Source organism: Colobus angolensis, unplaced genomic scaffold (assembly GCF_000951035.1).
Source record: "Colobus angolensis palliatus isolate OR3802 unplaced genomic scaffold, Cang.pa_1.0 Scaffold344, whole genome shotgun sequence".
Taxonomy (NCBI): domain Eukaryota; kingdom Metazoa; phylum Chordata; class Mammalia; order Primates; family Cercopithecidae; genus Colobus; species Colobus angolensis.
Window position 1 is genome coordinate 2,339,972 of NW_012116755.1, and position 7,961 is coordinate 2,347,932.

Sequence of the window (7,961 nt, forward strand, 5' to 3'; positions counted from 1 at the left end):
GGGAGGCTGAGGCAGGAGAATGGCGTAAACCCAGGAGGCGGACCTTGTAGTGAGCTGAGATCCGGCCACTGCACTCCAGGCTGGGTGACAGAGTGAGACTCCATCTCAAAAAAAAAAGGAAATCAGATCATGTTATCACCTATGTAAGTCCCTTCGGTAGCTTTCCAGACACCTGGCATCAGGTGAAAACTACTGACCCAACCTCCAGCCTCAATGCCTGACATGCTCGTGCCCCTCCAACTGATCTGGCTGCCCCTCACTGCGCCCTGTCCTCCTGCATGTTGGTCTTTCTTGTCCTTGCATATGTCGAGTTCTTCCTGCCAACTGTTCCCTCTGCTGATAATGGCTGCTCCAATCTTTACATTGATGGGAACTTCTTGTCATTTAGCCCTTAAGTGTCACTTGTAGTGGGCCTTTCCCAGACCATCCAGTATAAGGGCCCCTCTCCCAGGCCACTCCTTCTATCACATCTCTCTGTTCTGATTGTCTGCATGGCATTTGCCGCTATTTAATGTGCTCTGTCTTGCTGACTGCTACATCCGACCTCTGAGAACAGTAACAGCAAATGATAGGAGCTTGACAAATACATGTTGAATGAAGGATTCCAACGAGATCTTTCAATGAGACAATGCGTGTGAGGGCAGAAGGGATGATTTTTATCATTAATAGATGAGACAAATAAAAATGAAAAATCCTCTGACTGGTCTCATGACTCAAGTGCTGCAAGCATAAAACCTCAGGAGTTGAGGATGACACGTATTTCCCTTATAAACAGCTTGCATTCTGCAACAGCTTGGCAGCCACACCACTGAACTCTTGACCGCCCCTCTGAGCTACAGTGGAGAACATCTAACGACCTGCTAGACACCTTCACTTCAACACCTCAGCCACATCGCATCCAGTGCTGCATGCGTCACTATCCACCAAAACCAGCATCTTCTCCCTCGTGCTTGCTCAATTAAAGATACCCGAGTCTTCCCAGAGCCTCCGACTGGTTTTACTCTCTCCCTCCTGCAACATCTCACCATCTGGCAGCTCCTGCGGGGCACTTGGCCATGTCTGTGCTGTCCTTCCCATTCCTGCTGCTGCTGCAGGGTGCGGGACCCTCCTCCTCTCTCTCTCACTCTCTGAGAATTACCTCCTAGCTGGCACCCCGACCTTCAGGAGCTATTCATGGTAACAGGATTTAGCAAAAATGACTCCTTTCTCCTCATTCCTGTCCTTTAAGGATTTTGATTGCTAACTGCGACACACGAAGAATGTAAAGTATCTACAGGTATTCCAGAAAACCAGTATAGCTAAAGCCTGCCCTGGCTTGAGGGCTACTGGGAAAGGAAGAGCTCACCTTCAGCACCCTTCACTCCCATGCAGAGGGGAGTGAGTCTGCCACAGGCCAGCTGCCCTGGCTTGCATCCTAATGTGAGTTATCTAAGGCTAGAGCTGAGGTAGAAATATTAGCTGCTGAATAGTAGGTTCGTCTGGACCTGTACAATCCACTAGGGTGGCCATTGGCCAGGTTGGCTGTTTACATTTCCATTTAAGCTAATTGCGATTAAATAAAAATTTTAAAAAGATGAGTTTCTCAGTCACACTAACCACAGTGTCGTATTCAGTAGCTACATGTGGCCACACACTGGACAGATAGCTATAGAATATTTCCATCATTGCAGAAAGTGCTATTAGATGGCTCTATTCTAGATCCCCAGGACTTATATCAGGTTAATTTTTTGCATTAATTTAGTCAGAAGATGTTTAATATTCTCCTAGAATGTGCTGCTGGGCTTCAACCATGGCCAGTATCCACACGGTCTCTTTCCTCATGGATTAGTGGAGAAAAAAGGGTCCTTGCAGATTTTATTCCTTGGAAATTTGAACCTAGGACTCTTATTACCTGCACTGATCACACTGTCACCACCAACTACTAACTGCCTCCAGACACTTTGGCTTTCTAAGTCAAGATAAGGCATTAATCAATGAAAAGTAGAAAGATAGCATTGTCCTCTTCCAAAGACCCCAATATGCTTTTGAAATATGACTTTCCCAGTATGTACGGGAGGCTAAGGAAGGCGGAGAACAAGATTACAAAACCATAGTAGTTTTCAACTTGGGGAACCTAAAAAGTAGAGGACTGAAGTAAAATTAATTTTTTCTGTGCCAGAGACTGTGCTAGACACTTGGTATATTGGAATGAACAAGAGATAACCGACTTGATCATATATTGGAATGAGCAGACTCAGCACTCCTGTTGGCCCCTGCAACAAAGTCAGCTTGGGTCTTTTCTCTGTTACAGGTATCAGGGTTGTGCACTGCAGTTTCTAGTCCACAGTTATTCCTGAAATGCTCTTTTGTTGCCAGGTATAGCACTTGGTCCAGAACTCAAAGGGGATGCTTTTATTATTGTTGTTGTTGTTGTTGTTGTTATTGTTATTATTAAACATTTAAAAAATATTTCTTTTCATAGAATGCATTTTCCCATTACAGATTCCTATAGTGGGAAAATAACAATTTATTACATATAGTTTTATATTTGTGGACAGATCGTTTTAGAACAAGTAAAACACATTTGAGAATGAAGTCTCAGTTTAGAATTTGTAATATTTTGAAACTTCTACAAGGGGGACCTTGCCCTTAAATGGAACTTTGCTATACTCAGAAGCATTCCAGGCTTTTCTTCCTAGGATTTTGAAATTCATAATGTGAGATATCAGCATTTCCTAATTTTCAAGTTCCCTAGTATATGTGACCGTCAGTAGCTGGTGTCTGCTGAATAGAGAGAGAAGTTTTTGAAAATTAAACACTGTCTCATTTTCTGCAAAGTTTTTATTTATGAATTAACAGTATTTCTCTTTGTCCATTATTCCCAAGGCAAGTACAGAAGAAATTTGATCATGTAGTAATAATAATAAAGCTGGATTCTCTTTAAGAGATTGACAAATTCAAAGGCAAAAGCTCATATATCATGTTGAGTTATATGTGAGTCTTGTAAGAAGTTATATGTGAGTTATATGTGAGTCTTGTAAGAAGTTATATGTGAGTTATATGTGAGTCTTGTAAGAAGTCTTGTCAGCCCCATTAACTCACCAGAATACAGACCTCAGTCTCACAATTTCTTGGACATAATTCCTCTCAAACATTTTCCTCAAAGATTACACTCTGAAAATAGTCTCGTGATTAAGAGAAGAAGGCTGTCCACCAATGGATTTATCTGTTATTTCTTCCTTATTGTGAGTTGAATGGCATGACAAAGTGAAAGCAAAGAGGCATGCATTAATTCTTCAAAGTATAAGTCAAAAGGTCAGCGCTTCCACAGTGTGGCAGCGTCTTTGCAGATGCCCACATCATGATAGTTGAAAGAGCAAAGCCCAGCAAAGGCTAAAGCTGAAAGTGCCAAAAGGCCTGCCTTGGCAGCTTGCTGCAATGCATCCGCATGAACACAACCAGGAACAACTTGTCCAAGGCCCCTAGACCATGAAGAGTGAGGGGTGTAGCCACGGATTAGGCCGTCACAGAGGAGGGTTTCAGATAAGCAGCTGGAAGCATGCCCAGGAGCAAAACACTGACAATCCGCTCACTAGTCCAGTGGAAAGACGCAGCCTTGGAACCAGAAAGGTGGCTCAGTGACAAATGAATGTGCTGCACTCCACGCCATTCTTGGGTAGGTTGAGTCCTGAAGAAATCCTGAGATCTGAGCAGGTCTGACCGCTGGGGCTCGCAGGAACAGAGCTCAGCCTCCTTGGGCACCACAGAGGGCACTCAGCCTCTAGAGAACCCCCATCTCTTCCCTCAGGGTGTACTTATACTGCCCTGTCTTCCAAAACTCAACTTTGGCAGGGTGAGAATGCAAGAGAGAAACAGCCCTTAGAGAAGGGGACCAGCAACCTTTTACAGTGTCACCCAGCTCTGAATTCTAGTTGCAAAGAAAGAAACACAGCAAAGAAAACAAGAGGATAGGGCTTTTTCTCCAAGGAATGAACCTAAACTAGATTGCAGCAAAGGGAGTCACATTTGCACAGGCCCCTTTGAGAAAACGGAAGTTCTCTCCATGACTTCCTTGCGTCTTCCCTTCTCCCCAGCCTCATGATCCTCTCTGCATCCCAGGAGAGGGCATGTGAGTGCTCTAGAGCAGCTGCTCTTCCAGACCTTGATGGAAGAGCCTACCTAAGTTTCCCCACCTCACCTGGACCACGGGGGCCCATGTGGAGGAGGGAATCTTCCCACCCTGGTGCATTTACCCGCGCTTCTCCTCTTCCCGGACCACCTGCCTCACTCTCCTTCCTCCTCCGAGCCTCACTCCAACGGTCTAGGGGTAAGCAGTGTCTACCTTGTATGCTCTTACCTGATGAAGAAACAGCCTGAGTCAATAGAAGGGAGAAGCACAGCCTCTTCCTCACCCAAGACACTTGCAATAGTGCATGTCTCACCTTGCTGCAAGCTTTCCAAGGATGCAATCAAACACGGGGAGAAACAAACTCAGTCAAGAAAGTCAAGTAAGGGAACATTTTCTTCCCTCTAGCACCAGTTCCTTTTGTATCTTTATTTGTCAAGTGAGAGGGAGGAATGAGAGGCCAGAGCATCTGGCCAGTTCTCAGTTATGTATAGTTTCAGGCACCATTTATGTGCAATGAGCGCTGGTCGAAGGAAGGGAATTTCACGGCTCACTCGCACCGCGGTTCCTTCAAGGCTGATGAATCAGACATCTCTTTCGTTCTTACTGTGCATGCCCTCTACCTTTCATATGGCCTATTTGTTGGCCTTTTTCCATTTAGACAATAAACCCAAGAGCACCTTCTGCATCCCTTTGCTCTATGGGAACTGAGGGTGATGAAGGGAACATGTGCGTGGAAGTACCACGCCATGAGAGAGCAGCATTGAGTCCTCGGGACAATAAATACACTGAGAGGTGGAAATTAACATCCACAAGAGTGTAGTCGTGATTTTCCCCCAGAACAAATATATAACAGGGATCTTTGTCATAACAATGACAGGAAATCATTAACCACATAAGGGTTGAAGTCCCCACTGTAGCAGTGGATGAGAAGACTTCACCTGTGAGCTTCATTAAAAATGCAGTATTTTGTATATTTAGCTTTTTTCAAAGTTTCACCAAACACCTGTAATTAATACAATTTTTTGTATTATCTGTGTTAATGTATCTGATGTGTAAAACCTTACTAGATTTGCCCCAATTTGAAGGTGTCTGTGGCTTTCCAGCACTCCATGTGTTCCTAGCCACATCTCACAGGCAGACTTTCTAAAGCAGTGCCATTCGATAGCACTGTCGGCGACGATGGACAGGTTCTATATCTGCATTGTCCACTGGGATAGCCGCTAGCTACATGTGGCTATTGAGCACTTGAAATATACCCGGCATGACTGAGAAACTAGTTAACACTTAAAACATTTTTCTTTTTTGATACAGGGTCTCACTTTGTCACCCAGGCTGGAGTGTAGTGGTGCAATCTTGGCTCACTACAACTTCCGCCTCCTGATCCTTCCACCTCAGCTTCCCTGAGTATCTGGGACTACAAACACGGGCCACCATGACTGCCTAATGGTTTGTGTTTTTTGTGGAGATGAAGTTTTGCCATGTTGCCCGGGCTGTTTTTGAACTCCTGGGCTCTGCCTAGTGATCTGCCCCCCTTGGCCTCTCAGAGTGCTGGGACTACAGAGGTGAGCCACTGAACTGGCCCTAGTTAACACTTTAATTAATTTAAATTTAAATAGGCACATCTACCTGGTAGCTACTGTGTTGGATAGCACAGCCCTCTGGGGTTCTGGTACATCTGTCAAGGCCAGAAAAGGTATGTTGTGATGGCGAGTGCTACATCTGCCACAGGGTGGTAATCTGATACAGGCCTGCTCGGGTGACACCACCCAAAGAAATCTCATCAGTGTGCACCTCTGGCAAGCCTGACAAGGCTGACTTCCCTCGATGGGACCCTCCGATTTCCCCATTCCCTGTAAGTAACTGTGCTGTCTAGAGAGAGAATTTGCTCTTAGATCATCAGTCTGTATGTGCGTCTTCAGAAGAGACAGTTTCCCCTTATCCCAGCAGTTTTCAGCTTTTTGTTTCTGATTGCAAATGATTGACTCTGCTGATTGCTGGAAGTTACACAGGTGACTCCCCACCCTCTCGGGCTACCCCACCAGTGACAACACAGGCAGGGGTGACCTGGCTTCCTTTCTGGGTGTTGTTACCGGGTAGCTGCCTGCTCAGAACCCACAAAGCCTGCCCCTCATCCCAGGCAGAGAGCAACCCAGCTCTTTCCCCAGACAGAGAGAGCTGGTGGGGCCTGCTGTCCCCGGGAGAGTTGCACCACCTTCCACGGTGAGTACTGGTCTTCTTCCTGCTGACCCCAATCCAGTGTCATCTTGGTCCTCAGTTGTGTGCTGCTATGATGGCTTCTAAAATCTGGGCTTGCATTAATTTGTTCAGAGGTCGTGGGCACTAGGCACTTTGCTAGAAACTTCCAGGAAGGCAAATGGGAACTGGTGATGCCCAACCCAGGTTTCTTGTAGGGTGAGTAATAAAACTCCCTTCCCACTCACATACATGAAGCTTAGGCTTAAGGCAGCCTGTGATTTATACCTTAAAGAAAGGAGAAGCAGGTGCTGGGTGAAAAGATGGTGGCCAGGGGCTGGGTAAAGGATGTACCCATGAGGTCCTTGAGTCTGAGACATTGCCCCATGGAAAGGATTCTTTGTAGCAGTGAAAAATTGGAAACAAGGAAACTATGCACCAGGAGGCGAATGGTTAAATGAATTATGAGGTGTCTAGACAATGGAATACACAGCAGCTATCCAATCCTATGATATGGTTCTACGTTGAATTGGCATGGAAGGTGATCCATGAAAGATGGGCTATTAGGAAGCAAAGACAGAAGATTATATGTGTAGTCTGATTTCCTTTCTATTAAGTGCGTGTGTGTCCGTGTGTGTGTGTGTGTGTGTGTGAGGCTGTGTTACAGAGAAAAGTCAGAAAGGAAGTATCTCAGATACTTAACAATGGCTAAACTAGGAAAGGGTGCTTGAGGAGTTTTTATTTTCTATATTATGTATGTTGGCATTTTGGGGATTTTTTGTGCATTGTAAAAATACTCCTTTATGATCAGAGTAAAGTAAAAAGTTATTTTAAATGACTCATCAGTGGATGCTGGTTTGCCTTTTCAAACATACCCAACCTCTTTAGATTCTGAATTAGCTGTTACTCCATAGATGGCTGGCAAGTCCATCCAGAGAGCAGTCACTGTGTGCTGAACTGTGCAGCAGCCAGTCTGTGGGATCCCATCTCCTTACTCCCTTTCCTGAACGAGCCAAAGCTACTTTGCTATTTCAGCATCTGGAATTTCAGAGTCCTTTTCTTCCAATATCTGCTTGTCTGTTCTGAAGCCCCCGGTATATGCCTCACAGGCTGGCACTGGGAGACCCTGGGCCCTGTACAGCCCCTGCTGGGCGGTTGGCAGGCATTTGATCCAGGCTTGGTGAGTGGATTGATCTGATAGACGGCTCAGAGACCCTGCCCCATGTAGGGAACAAAAAGCAGAGCTATGAAAAAATATAAGAGATGATTCAAGCTCCGTGTAGCAAATTGTACAAAGATCAAAGTAAAGACCTGCATTCCTGACTCATGTTAGTATCCGATTTGATGTTAGTGCTGTGAGCATCAGAGGCTGTAAGTGTGGGGAGACGCTGTGTGCACAACAACCCCATGCTGATTTTCACGTTGGCTACTTAAGAATGTTAGAGAAAGACTAATAAAGAAGAAAAGAGAGTAGAAGCAAATAGATGCAATAAAAAATGATAAAGGGGATATCACCACCGACCCCACAGAAATACAAACTACCATCAGAGAATACTATAAATACCTCTACATAAATAAACTAGAAAACCTAGAAGAAATGGATAATTTCCTGGACACTTACACTCTCCCAAGACTAAACCAGGAAGAAGTCGAATCCCTA

The 7,961-nt window shown here is 45.1% G+C and overlaps 2 protein-coding genes and 1 pseudogene across 4 annotated transcripts in view; 1 reads left to right on the top strand and 2 right to left on the bottom strand.

Moving 5' to 3' along the window:
• The window catches only part of LZTFL1 (leucine zipper transcription factor-like 1), a 94,789-nt gene that overhangs the window by 56,149 nt on the left and 30,679 nt on the right, over positions 1-7,961 (bottom strand). The gene's annotated exons all lie outside the window — the stretch shown is intronic.
• LOC105519329 lies at positions 3,373-3,775 on the bottom strand (annotated as a pseudogene).
• Positions 6,085-7,961, top strand: part of CCR9 (chemokine (C-C motif) receptor 9) — a 19,768-nt gene continuing 17,891 nt past the window's right edge. For 2 of the 3 annotated variants that reach the window (XM_011952664.1, XM_011952665.1), the window contains exon 1: positions 6,176-6,328. The gene's annotated coding sequence lies outside the window, so the exon portion shown is untranslated. Of the gene's footprint in view, positions 6,329-7,961 lie in introns of all 3 variants that reach the window. The other variant, XM_011952663.1, reaches the window with a different exon arrangement.